At 36.9% G+C, this 16,380-nt stretch overlaps 1 protein-coding gene across 1 annotated transcript in view; it reads right to left on the minus strand.

Moving 5' to 3' along the window:
• Nucleotides 1-16,380, minus strand: part of Dtna (dystrobrevin alpha) — a 315,681-nt gene that overhangs the window by 254,398 nt on the left and 44,903 nt on the right. The gene's annotated exons all lie outside the window — the stretch shown is intronic.

A 16,380-nucleotide genomic window follows, 5' to 3' on the forward strand; every position in this document is an offset into this window, starting at 1 on the left:
GAGGAGGAGGAGGAGGAGGAGGAGGAGGCAGGAATCTGAAAGACATGATTGAATGAATGGAAACTAGGAAAAAGTCACTTTTCACCAAGTAGTGTCTGGAAAGAATTAATAATGGGGAGTGCCTTTAAATCAGCACTGATAAACCTGTGTTTAACATTTATTTAGTGGTCACTGGGGTCAAAAAGATCTGCAATTGAAAATAATTTACCTCTTTATGTTCATAATAGTGAATTTATTACATGCAATTCAATGGACCACACAGTGTCTTCAAAGCATGATAAGGGCTTTATAATTTTGGTAATTAGACACATCACAACCCCAAGCATTGCCAACTCTTGGCAACTGTCAGCTGGCTGGGTTCTAGGTGGTGGTGTGGCTGCAGCTGCTCCTTGGGACTTACAGGGACATCTCAAAAATATTCAAAGTCAAATGGTTGACTCCAGAAAGAAAGCTGTTTTTGTTTGTTGCTGGTTTTAAATTTTGTTTTTGATTTTGGTTGTCTTTTACTTGATGTTTTAAAAAGAAAAAAATAAGGGAAGAAGAGAAGAAACATGCCTTATTCTTAGCCTCAAAGTTGATTAGCTTAGGGAAGTGCAGGCTTTAGGCAATGCTGTTAGGAGCATCTGTCATTTTCCATAGGTTAAAATATACATTTCATAGCATTTTCCATAGGTTGAAATATATTCTTTTCTATAACCATTCTTCATTATCAATAGACATTTTCAAGTGCTTATTATGTGCTATTTATGACATTCATAAAAAAGTTAATTAAGAATAAATCCATAAAGTAAAGGAAAGAAAGAACCCCAAAGGGAGCCCAGAGAGCAAGCATCCTTGTCCCTTGTCTGTTTTGCCCTCTATCAGATCACACTCCTTGGCCGGGTTGGTTAAGGAACAGCATCAAAACCCAGAGCATGTAGAGCTGGTGGCAGGTCATCTGGGTCACCTCCGGCACACTGTTCACTTCTGTCTGTCTTTGGGAGAACACCAGCACAAAACTGACACTCAAGAAGTGTTTGTTGAAAATAACAACTACCTGTGTAAAAGTTTATATTTCAACCTATGGAAAATGGTTATATGTTGGCCCACATTTTAGATAAAAGTAGTTTTCATTTATCTTAATTATTTTAGGAAAAAAAAATCTCTCTTCAATCAATGAACCAAGAGATTATATGGAATATATATTCTGTATTAAGCACCTAACTGAAGCCAAAAATAAAAAGGAGATGTTAGGCCTTCTAGTATTTCCCATTAACTATAAACTGTAACAGTTTTCTTTATTTAATGTCACTGGCCCTTCTTAATAATGCAAACACTCATTCATCAAGGAGTTTCTCAGGTTCCCAACTTTACCTCTGCTTATGTTTTCATCTGTGCCAATCCTAGAAATTTAGAAACATTTACAACAGTGGTAGGAACATCAGTCCAGATGTTAGCTAAGTGAGTATATAATGAATTCTTTTTCTTCCTCCACCCCCACAACCTTCACAAGGCAATTGATAAGATTTATGATGGTTAGAATTCAGTCTTTACCATGAGTCGATGTTGTTTTTCTCTTTTATAACCACTAACAGGAGAGTTAGGATTGATCAGAAAAAATAGCTTCCAGGGCTTGTTTCCAAGGAAAACTGGGCATGTAACAGGCAAATCAGATGCCCTTAATTTATCGTGAATGAGCAGCTCAGTTCTCCAGAAAAAGACCGTGTTAGTATAATCCTGGGGATGGCAAATGCTGGTGCAGGCTTCTTGCAGGTCTAAATGAGGGGTGCAAACTCGTGTCTTAGTTGATCTGTAAGACATCCATGTGTATAAAAACCCTGGTCACTCAAAAGTAAATGGTCCTATGAAATATGGCATTTGCAGGTAAATGGATGGAGGTGGAGAATATCATGTTAAGCAAAATAATCCAAACCCCAAAAAACAAAGGATGAATGTTTTCTTTGACAAGTGGATACTGATCCATAATGGGGACTGGGTGGGTTAGAGAAGAATGAAGGAACTTTGGATTGGTCAGAGGGGAGTGAAGGGAGGAGGGGGGGGTGTGGGGATGGGAAGCATGGTGGAATGAGATGGCCATCATTACCCTACATACATGTATGATTACCAGAGTGACTCTGCACTGTGTACAGCCAGAAGAATGAGAAGTTGTGTTCCACTTGTGTACATGTGTCAAAATGCATTCTACTGTCATATATAACTAATTAGAACAAATTAAAAAATATTTTAAAAACAGTAAATGGTCCTTTCTAATTTTATCCTGCCTACTCTCCTTAAGAGACAAACACAAGTGGCATTCTTAAGATTTCACAGTTAATTTTTTAATTGTTTACATCTCATTTATTAAAAAAATCTATGCAAAAATAAAAATTGGGGGGAAGGATCATAGTTTTGTTCAAAAGAAAAAATTACAATAAATGTAAGTAGTAGATGTTTAAAAATAACTAAAATAGATACTACCCAAGAAAAAGTACAAAAACCACACACACACACACACACACACACATACATACGCTGGTAATTTGCCAAGAAAAAAAGTAAACTATATGAGATGATGGTATGTTAATTTGCTTGATAGTAGTCATCATTTCACTAGATATATATGTATCACTACTTATATGTATATCAAAACACCATGTACACGTCAATATATACAATAAAAAGAGAAAAGGAAACAGAGCTGTGAAATCCTATTAAATGCTAATCAACTTAAAAACTGGATGAAATGGATACCCTTTGTGGATATCTATTGTATGAAAATAACCTCCATCAAGGAAAAGGTCATATGTATATATACTAATGATAACATATTTGGTAGAGAATAATGATAGTTTTAATGACAACAAAATGGCACAGGACAATATTTAGCTTGAAAATCACCACATACATGCACCATGATTTCAACTTTATTAGCACATTTGCAGATATATAGAAAAAAGTTTAAGCTAGAAGGAATCCTATTAAAATGATTTATAGGCCATTTAAAAAAAATCTTATCCCTTTTTTTTATATTCTGTAATGAGGTTATTTTACCTTGATAATTTACACACACACACACACACACACACACACACCATTCAAATATTTATGTAAAAATAAACTCAACTTTTTCTCATCCCCTCACTCTCCTCCCTTGTCTTGAAGAGGCGTCTCTATTTCTCTTCTTTGATTCTTTATTGTGGGTGGGTTTGGAAAGGGGAGCAGAGGGGAATGGAGATGCTCTCTCATGTGGAAAAACATATGAGTTTTAAGAAAGGGCATGGAAGGAAATACCTAAGAAAAAGAACAATTTAAAAGAAAAGGTAAGAACTCAGGAAGACACAGTGGGACACTGAATCTGGTACATAGCAGGTGGTGGGGTGGTGGGGCAGACTGGGAACCACTGTCACTTCCATGAGGTGGACTTTGAGGAGAGCAAAATCTAAAGAGGAGATTTAGGATATCTAAAACAGCAAGCCGTATCTTTTGTGATTTTTTCTCATGAAACATCTAAGAGAGGTCTTTTCTTTTCAAGATTGAATAGTCAAGTTTGTGTGTCTCTTAGACACTTCATGATATTGAAGTAGATCTTAAATCTATAGATACATTCTACTGCATAAATAATTTTGAAAGGTTAGTGCTAATTGTCAGGTTGTTATGGTTCTTAAAATTAGTTTTCTTTGATATAGGTAAGAAATCATTTTACCCTCATCTAAATGAGCTTTCTGGATCTTCTTCCTCTACTTGTGTTTCATTTCCTGTTACCCTTTCAGCTCCTGTGATGCATCTGTTCTCATTTCTTGTGATCACCACTTCATATAAAGTTACCAACCACCCTGGTTTGACTGGGACTGAGGCAATTCATGGGTGCAGGATTTTCAAAGCTAAAACCATGAAAGTCTGGACAAGTCAGGGCCAGCTGATCATCCTATATATGTAATCTGAAATTTTTGCGGTCATAAGGATGCTAAAGACCAGCCTCTTGTGAATTAGGATATGTTTACCTCACCATGCTCTGAAAATATGAATTTCATAAACCCTGCTGTAGCTGCCCAACCTGGGAAAGCACAACCTCTGATAACCACTGTTGCTTCATTCCTATAATGGGAATAATAATACCACAATGAGTTGTTGCCAACCTCCAGGGAGATATGCATACAGATTCAGATTACGTAAGTGTATAAATCTATAACTTATGTCAAGTGTGTTTTACAAAAATTTTATATAAACTTACCTGTAGTTATTTTTCAAAACAGCTTTTAGATGTTTTAGATTGAAAACAATGGAAACATACAGAGGAGGTACAGCACTTCACAGTGTGGCATAGAGAACTGGAAAGAGAGAGATTGACAGAGGGAAACGATTTTTTCAGAAGTATCTGTTTTATGATTTGATATCTCCCTAAATGTTTTAATTGTTTTTGAGAGGCTGTATAGCCCCAGGAACAAGCAAAGCAACACATTTGCAAAAGATTTGGATTGTCTTCAGTATGGAATATGGGTATTTTAATTTATTTTTTACTTAGGCTGAGGCGGGGGTGTTTTTCCTTTGTGGAACATAATGGCATTCATCTCTAGGATGTGTGACCTTCTCTCAAGCATAGATAAGTCCTCTGTTGTATCAGCACAAGCCACATCTGATGCCTCTTAAGAAGTAAGGATGAAATATGGCTTGGGAGCAAAATGAAAATGTATTTAATGTCATTATTTAAAACTTATGTAAATTTTCATAATCCAATATCCAATCCACATTTAAAACCTAGTTGAAAAATTGGTTCAAATCCAAGTTTTTAAAGAGGTATCCAGATAAAAATAGGGCAGTCCTGTTATGTGTGATAAACTAAAAAGACAGGTGAGAGCCAAACTGGATGGAGTTGGTAGTTATATCCTGCTTATTTATTTGGGATCAGTTTTTTGTTTGTTCGTTTGTTTTTTTGTTGTTTTTTTTTTTTTTGTTTTGGTCAGATGAACATATAGCTATCAACATTTTTCGGACTTGTTTTGCTATGGAATCTTTTGTTCAAAAGCAAATATCTCACTGAAACTTAACAAGGATAAGGAAGGGATAGCTTCTTTTGCAGAAGTCTGGATGTGAGGCTAGTGGCCTGGCCAGCTCTGCCCACTCTTTCATTAGGCAACCTCCAGGAACCTAGAAAGCACAGTTGAGAACCACAGAGCTCTCTAGTAGTCACTTAAAATTTTTAGCTAGAGCCCAGCATGGTAGTGCACGCCTATAATCCTAGCAACTCTGGAGGCTGAGGCAGGAAGATAGCAAGCTCAAAGCCAGCCTCACAATTTAGTGAAGTCCTTGAGCAACTTAGCAAGACCCTGTCTCAAAATAAAAAATAAAAAGGGCTGGGGTTCAGTGGTCAAGCACCCTTGGGTTTAATCCCTGGCACCAGAGAAAAAAAAAGAGCTGGTACATATTAATAAAAACTCATGCAGATATTTTTAAAAAGCCAGAGAGTTAGAAAGTTTAAAAGAAAGTGCCAGCTGCCCCTCGACACCTTTGAATCCAGACGCAACATCTTCAGTTCTCAACTGTTAATTATGATGATGATTCTATGCTCCTAAATGATACTCTCATACACCTCCTTTTTTATGTTTCAAAAGTGGTTATTATCTTTCATCTCTGTCTATGGAAGACAGGGATTCAACTACTAAACACTTCATCTAGTGTGTGAACTTCTCAGCCTTGCCCTTTCTGTTCCTTCCTCCCTCTGTCCTTTTCTAATTCTCAAATTACACACACTCACACCCTCACACACAAAGCATGTGCATGCATGCTCACACACATACACACTCCTCTTCCCTCAATCCTCCCAATTTAATTTCACAACAGTTTTAGATGAAGCATTAATCAGTGGTTACATTATTTTGGTTTTGTATATGTTATTCAGATGTAAGTCACATGGGTTCTGCTTATATTTCTTTTATGTTTTTCTTTTTCCTGACATTGGTTGAGTCACATTTTGTTTGCTGAATTTCCTATCTGCTCATCATTACATCTTCTCAAACCGTCCAATACAATATGTGCCATTTCTTGAAATATCGTCAATTATTCTTTTCTCCCACACCCTATTCTTTGGTGGTAATCTTGCTATTGAGCTGCCATCCTGTGACAGCTGGAGAGACACCCTTGTCTTTCTGTATTATTGAGTTCTTTGCCTGAGTTTTTTGCTTTCCTCTTTTATGATGGACTCCCTTATGGGTGGATAAGAGAAGATACCTTCTCGTAGCTTCCCGAGAAAGATGTCTGGGACAAATGAATTTTGGGAGAGCTTATATGCTTAGAAATATTTATCTTACATTAATGATTAGTTTGACTAGATACAGAAATACTTTTCCCTCATATGGGAAAAATAACTTTTAATGCTCAATTGCACAGCAGAATAACTATGGTTGACCCCAATTAATTATATATTTCAAAATAGGTGATTTTGAACGTTCCCAACATAAAGAAATGATAAAGGCTCAAAGTAATGGGTATATACATTACCTTGACCTCATCATTACATATTGTATACATGTATTGAAATTTCACACTCTGACTTGTCAATATGTACAATTGCTGTATCACTTAAACATAAACTTCCCCCACCTCCCAAAAAAGATTTTTCCTGCAAAAATTCCAAGAAATTTACTGTCTTTTAGTTTCTCATGTTATTGAGAAGGTTTTGTTTCCTGATGCCTTTTATTTGAATTTCCATCCTTCTTCTTCCCTCTGTCCTGCTCTCTCCATCTCATTTTCTTTTTCACATCTGGGAAAACTTATTATTTCCTCTCTGGCCCTGGTATTCTTCTATCTCAGGACAATATATCTCCATGCGATATCCCCTTCTATTCTTCACCTGCTGATTATGTTTGAAATTGAAGGAACTTTAACTCATTCTTCTATTTGTGGGAAATTTTGTATATAAAATTATACATATATAAACATATGTTTATAAGATATATCAAATTTATATTTATAGATATATAATTTTACATATAAATAAAGTCAATTTCTGACTTCTATTTCCTCTGTTCTTTCATTCTGAAACTGAACTCCTTTCAGTTCCTTTCAGTTGGATAACACACCCCCTTAGACTGGTACTCGTTGTTATCCTTCCTGTTCTATTCATCTTTTTTTCTGTCATTACCTTTCTAGAAGAATTTCTCATGTCTCTTCAGTTGACAATTTCTGCTGACATGCTTTCAATTTCCAAGAATTTTATTTGTCTCTAATTGTCCCTTTTTCATCACACCATGTTTAGTTTCATGGGTACAATTTATTTTCTATAAGAACATAAACTTCAGCTTTTTTTCACCTGCTCCCTGCAGAATCTGTGTTTCCTCCAATTTTTGGAGTTTGTGTACTTAAGACTCTTTAAATGGGAGACTTTCCTCCATACCTGGTATTCCATAGCTGTCTGCTCAAGCAACATATTATGGACTAGAGGATATGACTATACAAACATTAGACAAAGCTGAGCTGTTTTGCTGAAGCACACTTGAGAGTAACTAGGTTTCTACTGGGTATTCAGATCCTCCAGAGAGGTGCACTCCCCTGTGCTGCCTACCTGTACACATGCTGGAGTGCTGGTGTTCTGGGAGCTGAGCTGATAAAACATTTTGAAGGAAGGGAGAGCAGGTTTCTATTCAGCGTGCGGATTTCCACTTAGTCTCACAGAGCTCAGTACTTCATTTCACCCCCACCTGCCGTTCTCTTCCTGTCTTGTTGCTCTTGAGCCTGAGCCTGAGCTTGCTGACCTTGAGCTTGCTGACCTTGAGTTTCTCTAGTGAAGTACTGCAGAGAGTAGTCCTCTACCTGAAGGCTGAGGTCATGGCCAGGCTGCTCAGATAGAGGGGGAGATCTGGGAGTCCAATTGCTCTGTTTAAGAGGTTCAACCAGTCCTGATTTTAGTTCCAAGTCCCTCCTCTAGCTTCAACAAAGGCCTTTGCTGCTGTCTTGCATGTGTCCAGGGTTCTCTAGGGAGCCTTGTCTGCTTCCTGGTAGGATCTCCCCTGTAGACACCTTGCTGTCACATCTCTGCTCCACTGAATCAAGTACAACTCACCGATCCCCTTTTCATTTCCAAAAAATGTCTACAGATCTCTGCTGCTGTTTTCTCTCTTTGAATTTTTTCCACTGAATTTAAAAAAAGAATTGTCAATATAGGGATTGCTTAGGGAGGAAGTGGGTGGAGCTAAGCAAGTATTTCATCCACCACTTTAATGATAATTCTCTGCCTTACTATTTAGCACTATTTTAACAAAGGAAGGAATTCTGATAGTGTCCCCCCAAAAGATCTGCCCAAATTCAGCATGTGTGTGTGTGTGTGTGTGTGTGTGTACGCATGTGTGTAAGGGGCAACATAATATTTCAGATTTCTCCATAAGTACATTCAATGTTAAATGAAAGCTAAATCCCATCAAGGCATATATTTAACTATATAAGACACAGTGAAGTATAATATTCAATTAAAATAAAGAGATCTTTTTTTTTTTTTAGAAGTTACTTGTGGCCGCTTATATTAAAACTTTCATCATATGTCTGTGGAATTAAATATCTGATGTTCATATAATTATAAATAATTCCTTCATGTGCAAAACTGTATACCTTAAAAACTGAAAATGCATTTCTTTTGTAACTAGAGTTCCACATAGACTATAAATGAAACCACAATCTAGTCAAGACAAGTAAAATTTTCTTGGCAGTCATTTTGTGCTTTCTTTTTTGTTGGAAGGCAGTGAAAAATCAGATAGTGAAGTCATTTCCCCTTTAAGTTATCACAGTCAATTGCATATGGGCCACATTTGTGAATTTTGTTATTTGAGGCAAGCTGTGTCTTGAATCAATTTATAGGCTAAGTTTGCTCCTTATGTCAATCTGAAGGCATCGGATTTCTAGAAAACACATTGTACCCTATTTCTTCCAGAGCATCCCATTAGTATTGAAGCTCTAGGAAGATGTATACATTCTATGTTTCTGCAGCTGTAAAAATTGGCCTTGGGCAAAGGGCCAAAGGGCATCCTTAGCATCTTGTATTTTGCTTCCACATTTCCTCTCTCTTTGGAAACTGCTCACCTATTTGTGAAATATTGTTTATTTCTATCAGTACTGCCCTTAGTCCCAGCCAAAGGGAATGGGAAGATGGATGGATGGGGCATGCTTTGGTTTCACACCTTAGAAGGCTGTACTTCACTAGTCTTCCTCTGCTTATATCTTTCCCCAAAGAGTTATGAGTTAGAAAATCCAGAGGCCCCTTCCATACTTGGTGTTGAGTGCTTGGGACTCTGGAGTTTCCTTTCCCAAAGGCCCTAAGATGTTTCCAGGTCAGTTCTCCCAAGGTGGACCTGACTCTAGCATGCACAGCTGGAGCCTTAGGGGTGGTGAAGTGTGCTTGTCTGTGGGATGTGGATGCAGAGATAATGAATCAAGCTTGGGATAGTGTGCTGAGGAGTTCACACATGTGTGTCAAGCCCTTTCAGACAGAAGACAGAAATAGGGGTGGGAACAGAAGGCAGAGTGTCATCTTTCTTGGACTTGCCACATGGAGAAGAATTTCAGTTTGAACTTGATCTTCAAAGTTATTATGAAGACACATTTATCAATATAGGAAAACATTTGATTTAATGATTTTTCAAGTCTGATTTATAACTCTTAAATACTTAGACATATTTTCTGTGTGTCCCCATTTGTACTCCAGACCCAGGTCCTACAAATCGTAGCATCAGGCCTGACAACCACGGCATTGCCCTTCTATTTACATTGCAGAGCCCAAAAGGCAACTGGGTACAGTTCAATGTTTTCTCTACAGAAATTATCTGTCTTGAACAACAGATGAGCTTGTTAATGCATCAAGAGCTCAAGACCCCCAAGAAGCTAAATTTATTAGTTTCCAAAATGGGATTAACCCCTCCCAGGAGAGAGGATTCTCTAGTTCTTATCACTCCTGGGGACACCATTAATGAAGACGTGGGTAAAGACAACTGGCCCAACTGGCAAACCTTTAATGACTACAAGTGGGAGAGTGTTACAAATTATAATCCTGTGGTCCTCCTGCTCCACCACAGAAAGGACGCATACCTTCCTGCCAACACCTTCCTATAGTCCCTTACTGAGTACATGGGGGTGGTTGATACAGGCTGAGGGAGGGCAGGAAAGCTGATGTCAATCCCTCTAGGTGTATAGACCTTCACTTGGCACACTGTGGAAGCTCTCCAAAGGCAGAGGGAGGTATCATTAAGGCTGGACAGCAGAAGGAGAGATCTGTTGGCACCTAGGCTCTCTCTAGGCATCAAGACATCTCTGAAGCATGGGCAATCCATCTTGTTAAACGGAAAGTCCTACGCCTCCCTCAATACCTCTAAAGCCATTGGTGAACCAGATTTAACTAAAGCTACAGCAAAGCTCAGAAACAGATCTAGTGACTATCAGAATAACCCAGTCCCCCTGGCCTCCCCCCAACATACACACATTGGCATCTTGATAGAAGAAAGGGTGAGCCCTTTTCTGGGGGTATATATTACTGACTACTATGGTTTTACCATGAAGACTGATATATAATAAAAATTGTAAAACACACAAAGCAGACAAAAATGTGACTCCTAGATAGAAATAAAACAATAGAAGCCAACCCATAGATGGCCAAATGTTGGACTTAGTAGACAGAGATTTAAAAATAAACTACGGTAAACATGCTAAAGAGATATAATGAGCGAGTAGAAGAATGCACTAAGAGTTGGGGAGTTTCAACAGAGGTATGAGCACTTGGAAAAAGACGAAAATGAAAATGGTAAAAGAAAATTATGTGTCACAAATGATGGATTCATTCAGTGGGCTGACCAGCAGAATGAATCAGCGGAAGAAAGAATCAATAAAATTTAAGACAGGTCAGTAACATCATCCAGACTGAAACAGAGGGGAAAAGAGTGAAGAAGACCTGTAACTATGACACAATATCTAATGTTCTAACGTGTGTCATTAGAGTTTCAGAAGAACACAAAGGAGAGATGGGACAGTGAAATATTTGAAGAGATTACTGGTGAGCATTTTTCAAAATTGACAAAAGATGTCAATTTCATATACCCAGATATGAAAAACAACAAAACAAAACAAAACGGAATGAAACCCAAGTGGAATAAAAGCAAACACAAACCAAACACATAAAACTACCACCAACAGTGAGGATACACTGAAGCATTTTATGATTAAACTGCTGGGAGAAAAAGACACATATTAAATCTTTAAAGCAGAGGGGAAAGTTTTACATATAGGGAATATCTTGGAGAATGAGCCTAGATTTTTCATGTAAAATGCTGGATGTCTGAAGGCAACACAATGATTTCTGCCTGTATTGAAGGAAGACTCCTCTTAACATAGAATTCCACATTCAGGAAAAAAAAAAAATCTGCCCACAGGAGGGTGAAATAAGACAGGGAAACATCGAGAAGGGACAGGAAGTTTTCTAAGGTAAAGGGAAAAGACTTTTGATAGAAGCCTGGATCTACATGCAGGAATAAAGAAAAACATGAGACAGGACAAATGGATAATTATCTGAGTAAACATAAAAGATATTTAAAAAATCATTATCTACCCACCTATGCACCTACCCTTGCACCTACCTATTTACCTATAATCGTCTACCTACCTATCTATATTTTTCAAAATAATGATTATTTAAAGCAAAAATAGTGACATATTTTGTGTTCTTTACCTAGGAATAAATATAATCAATGCAGAGGACAAAGGCCAGAAAGTGAGTAAATAGAATTAGACTTTTTTATGGTTCTTAGACTAATATTTTAGTAATATTATTTAAAGGTATAGAATAATAAAAGTGCATATTGTGTAATCTCAAGACCCGGCTACTGAAAAAAAACATTTCTTTGAAGTATAGTTTTAAAAAGTCAATAGAGGAGATGAAAGAGAAGGCTAAAATATTTAATTAGTTCGAAAGAAGGCAAACAAACAAGGATCACAGGAGCAAAGAACAAACGAGATTAATAGAAAACGATTACAAAAATGTTAGACTTAAATGTAACAATAGCACATGTTATATTAAATGTAAATATATTAAATACTGCATTATCAAATTGAATTGAAAAATCAAAACTAAATTATATGCTTTTTGTAAGAAATATGACTTAAATTTAAAAAAAAATGCAGATTGGTTGGAAGTAAAAGAATGAGAAAGGATATATCCTAAAAAGGTAGGTGTACATTTGAGACATAGTAGACTTCAAAGCAAGATACATTATCAGAGATAAAAAGGGACAATTTACAGTGATATATGGATCAATTTATCAAGAAGACATAAAACTAAAAGCAAAGCTTAAAAATATAAGAAGCAAAAATGGATATTGTTATAGGGAGAATATACAAATCCATAGTCATTTAAAGATAAGCAGAAACCCTTTTAAGATCTTTTCTGCCAACACACACACACACACAAACTACTAACCACTGATAATCTGGAAGCACAGTGTGTTTGAGGAAGTGTTCTTTGGGACCTCTCAAGGAAGGATGCTTCTCTAGGTACCTAGAAGTCTGATAGTGAGAAAGGAGAGTCTCAGCAAAGTTTTCTGACAGCCAGTCAGCTTGGAAGGTCCACAGTTAGGACAAGACATGCACCATGTATCCCTTAAAGGTTTCCACAGGGAGCAAGTCATAAACAGCCTTACCCATTTTCCCTGGGGATCATTACAGACATTACCAATTTCTTGTGTTCCGTAATGGGACAGGTGAGGAAAAATGTGTTCATATCCTTATTCCCTTTTCAGTCAACTTTTGTATTGCTGTGGCCAAAATACCCCACAAGTCTCATGGTTCCAGAGGTTCAGTCCATGGTCAGCCAACACCATGGCTCTGGGTCTAAGATGAAGTAGAATATTATGGTGGAAGAGCATGGTGGAGGAAAGATGAGCCTTTCATGACATTCAGGAAAAGGGGCAAGGTAGGGGGGGACAGACAGACAGAGGGGGCTATCTGCTGGCCAGGGGCAAAATATAAACCCCAAAGGCATACCCTCAGTGACTTATTTCCTCCCGTCACACCCTACCTGCCTGTAGTTATCACCTAGTACAATAGTCCTTTAAAATTATTAATCCATCAAATGGATCAATCCACTGATTAGGTTATAGCTCTCATAATCTAGTTATAGTACCTGTGAACATTTCTTCATTGTCTCACACTGGGGCTTTCAAGGGACACCTTATATCTAAACCATAACAGCCCCCCTCTGTGCTGGTTTGTCTTGATTGCCAATCGCTGGACTTGGGTTCCAAGTGGATTGTTCTCGGTTCCCTGTAGTTTATTGTGGCCATGTCTTGTTGACAATCTGAAGCAGTTCTGTGGCAGCCACTTGTGCCACAGAGGCCACACACTAGGCACACAGCTTTACCATAGCTTACTCTGGCAGTTCTATGTAAGACTGTGAGCCCTGTGCCTGCAGGTGTGAGCCAATCTTGGATTCTGAGATTTTCCTAGAGAGCTGGAGCCTGGGCAGCTTCATGCAGCTAACTATAGAGGAAAAAAGCTTCAAAAATTGTTTTCTGGGGCTCGGGATGTGGCTCAAGTGGTAGCATGCTCACCTGGCATGCATGAGGCACTGGGTTTGATCCTCAGCACCACATTAAAAAAAAAAAAAAGATTGTGTCCACCTAAAAACTAAAAAGTAAATATTTAAAAAAATTGTTTTCTGCCTGATATGAAGAAAACATTAAAATTTCTGATAGGCTCTGGAATTTTAGCACTGGGGAACTATTTGCTGGAGGCCAGACTTGAAACAAAGTTATTTAAGGTACCAAGGCTGGAGACATAAATAGGCCCTTTTCTTTACTGAAGTTAAAACACAATGGAATACTACTCATTATTAAAAGAAAATTAAATCATGGCATTTGCAGGTAAATGGATGGAGTTGGAGAATATAAGGCTAAGTAAGTGAAGTTAGCCAATCCCAAAAAACCAAATGCCAAATGTTTTCTCTGATATAAGGAGGCTGATTCATAATGGGGTTGGGCAGGGGGAACATGGGAGGATTAGATGAACTCTAGATAGAGCAAAGGGGAGGGAGGGGAAGGTAGGGGACATGGGGGTAGGGAAGATGGTGGAATGAGATGGACATCATTACCCTAAGTACATATATGAAGACACAAATGGTGTGATTTGACTTTGGGTATAACCAGAGATATGAAAAATTGTGCTCTATATGTATAATATGAATTGTAATGCATTCTGCTGTCATACATAACAAATTAGATTAAATTTTTTTTAAAGATTAATATGGGAAATATAAATATACAGAAGAACATGATTGTGAAAATAAGGGTAAAAACATTATATATATAATATATATATATAATATATATCATATATAAAAACACACATATATGTATATCATATATAAAAACATACAGGATCTGACACAAGAAAGAGTAAAGAGTGAGTTTTATAAATACAGGATCAGACAGAGGCAGAGTAACTCTGAGACCTATGAATGAATATATATATATATATATATATATATATATATATATATATATATATATATTTTAAATATGGGGACAATTGAATAAATCTTATATAGGATATTGTGTGATATGTATGCAAATTTAACATAAAAGATAGAAAATAAATATAAAAAACCCTCTTAAAAAAAACAGACTTGCTCGGAAAACCAAAAGTGTGGAGGAAAAATTTAAATACGCAGATCAGAACTGGGTGATAACTGATTTTATAAGAATGTAACACAGTTACTGAAGTATAAATCAAATCCCTCCAAGCCCAAATGGCTCAAACCAAACTGATCTTGGAATTTATGTCAGAAGAGTAAAATGCAACTATAGATACTACTGAAGAAAAGTTTTTCAAAAGTAAAAATTCTATTCTTTAGGAAAACAGAAAAATTCCTGGAGATTGATGATAAAAGGATGGAAAGAAAGATGGGGAAAAGAGGGTTGAAATCTCAAGAGCATCTTTGGAAAATATTCTATAGGAGAAGGGTCATCAGAACTAGAGTCTGATTAAATACTTGTCGAAGATTACCAATTCTGTTTGCTGTCCTTAGAGATGATAGGAGTGATGGTGAGTAGGAGCTGGGTATAATAAAAGGGTCTGAAGTTGGACACCACCTAGATGAGGAGCTTTAAAGAATCAATCAAAAAGTAATTAGACAATTAGTAAATTGGCTGAAGAAGATAGAAGAGCTTACATACTATATTAAAACTCTCCAAAGTAAGGGAGCATCGTTAGAAACAGAAATGCAAAGATGGAAAATGGAGTTCAAAAGCTTGACAAAAAACTAATGATAGAAGTGTATCAAGAAAATGAAAGGAAATCTCTCACGAAATTAACTAGAGAAGAGAGGGTTTAGAGTGAAAGAAGAAATATTTCACAGTGGATGAAAATATCAGCCATGCCCCTGAAGGGCTGGATACCTATGAAAAATTATTTCCTTTTCATTGTACTCTTTAAGTAGTAAAAGCAATATATTATGATTTGATCAGCTGAACCATTATAACATTAAGAAAAACAATTTTTAAATGAACCATGCAACAAACAGACACTTTTCAAACTTAAAGGTCAAACTCGGTTTGCCAAAACCTTTATTCTCTTATAGTTTAAGAATAACTAGGTATAGCGGTGCATGACTGTAAGCCCAGCAGCTCAGGAGGCTGAGGCAGGAGGATCATGAATTCAAAGCCAGCCTCAGCAATTTAGAGAGGCCCTAAGCAACTTAATGATACCCTGTCTCTAAATAAAATATAAAATATAAAAAGGGTTGGGGATGGACCCAGTGGGTAAGCACCCCTGGGTTCAATTCCTACTACCTCCCCCAAAAAATAAAAAGAAAAAAAGAATACAGTTGAAGTGTATTTATGTAAAATTTTATTTGCTTTTAAAAAAGGAAGCTTATATATGCAATCTAAAAAACTTGAACTCACAGAGCTGGGGTTCTGGCTCAGCGGTAGAGTGCTCACCTAGCACAGGTAAGGCACTGGGTTCTATCCTCAGTACCACTAAAAAAATGAAATAAAGATATTTGTGTACCTACAACTAAAAAATAAATAATTTTAAAAAAAATTAAACTCACAGGAGCAGAGTAGATGGTGGTTACTACTGGATGGGTGATGGGTGGGTGGGTAGACATTAAGGAGACAGTGATCAAAGGATAGGAAATCTCAGACAGAAGAAATAAATTCAAGAAATTTAATATACAACATGGTAACTATAGATAATAACAATGCACTATATTTTGAAAACTACAAGAGTGGATTTTAAGTGTTTTCACCATACAGAATAAGTGAGGTCTTGCATATGTTAATTATCTCAATAAACCATCCCACAAAACATCATGTTGTACATGATACAATTTTTGCTTGTCAATTAAGAAACAAAAAAAGGAACCTCCTCTTTATC

Source organism: Marmota marmota, unplaced genomic scaffold, assembly GCF_001458135.2.
Source record: "Marmota marmota marmota unplaced genomic scaffold, marMar, whole genome shotgun sequence".
Lineage (NCBI taxonomy): Eukaryota > Metazoa > Chordata > Mammalia > Rodentia > Sciuridae > Marmota > Marmota marmota.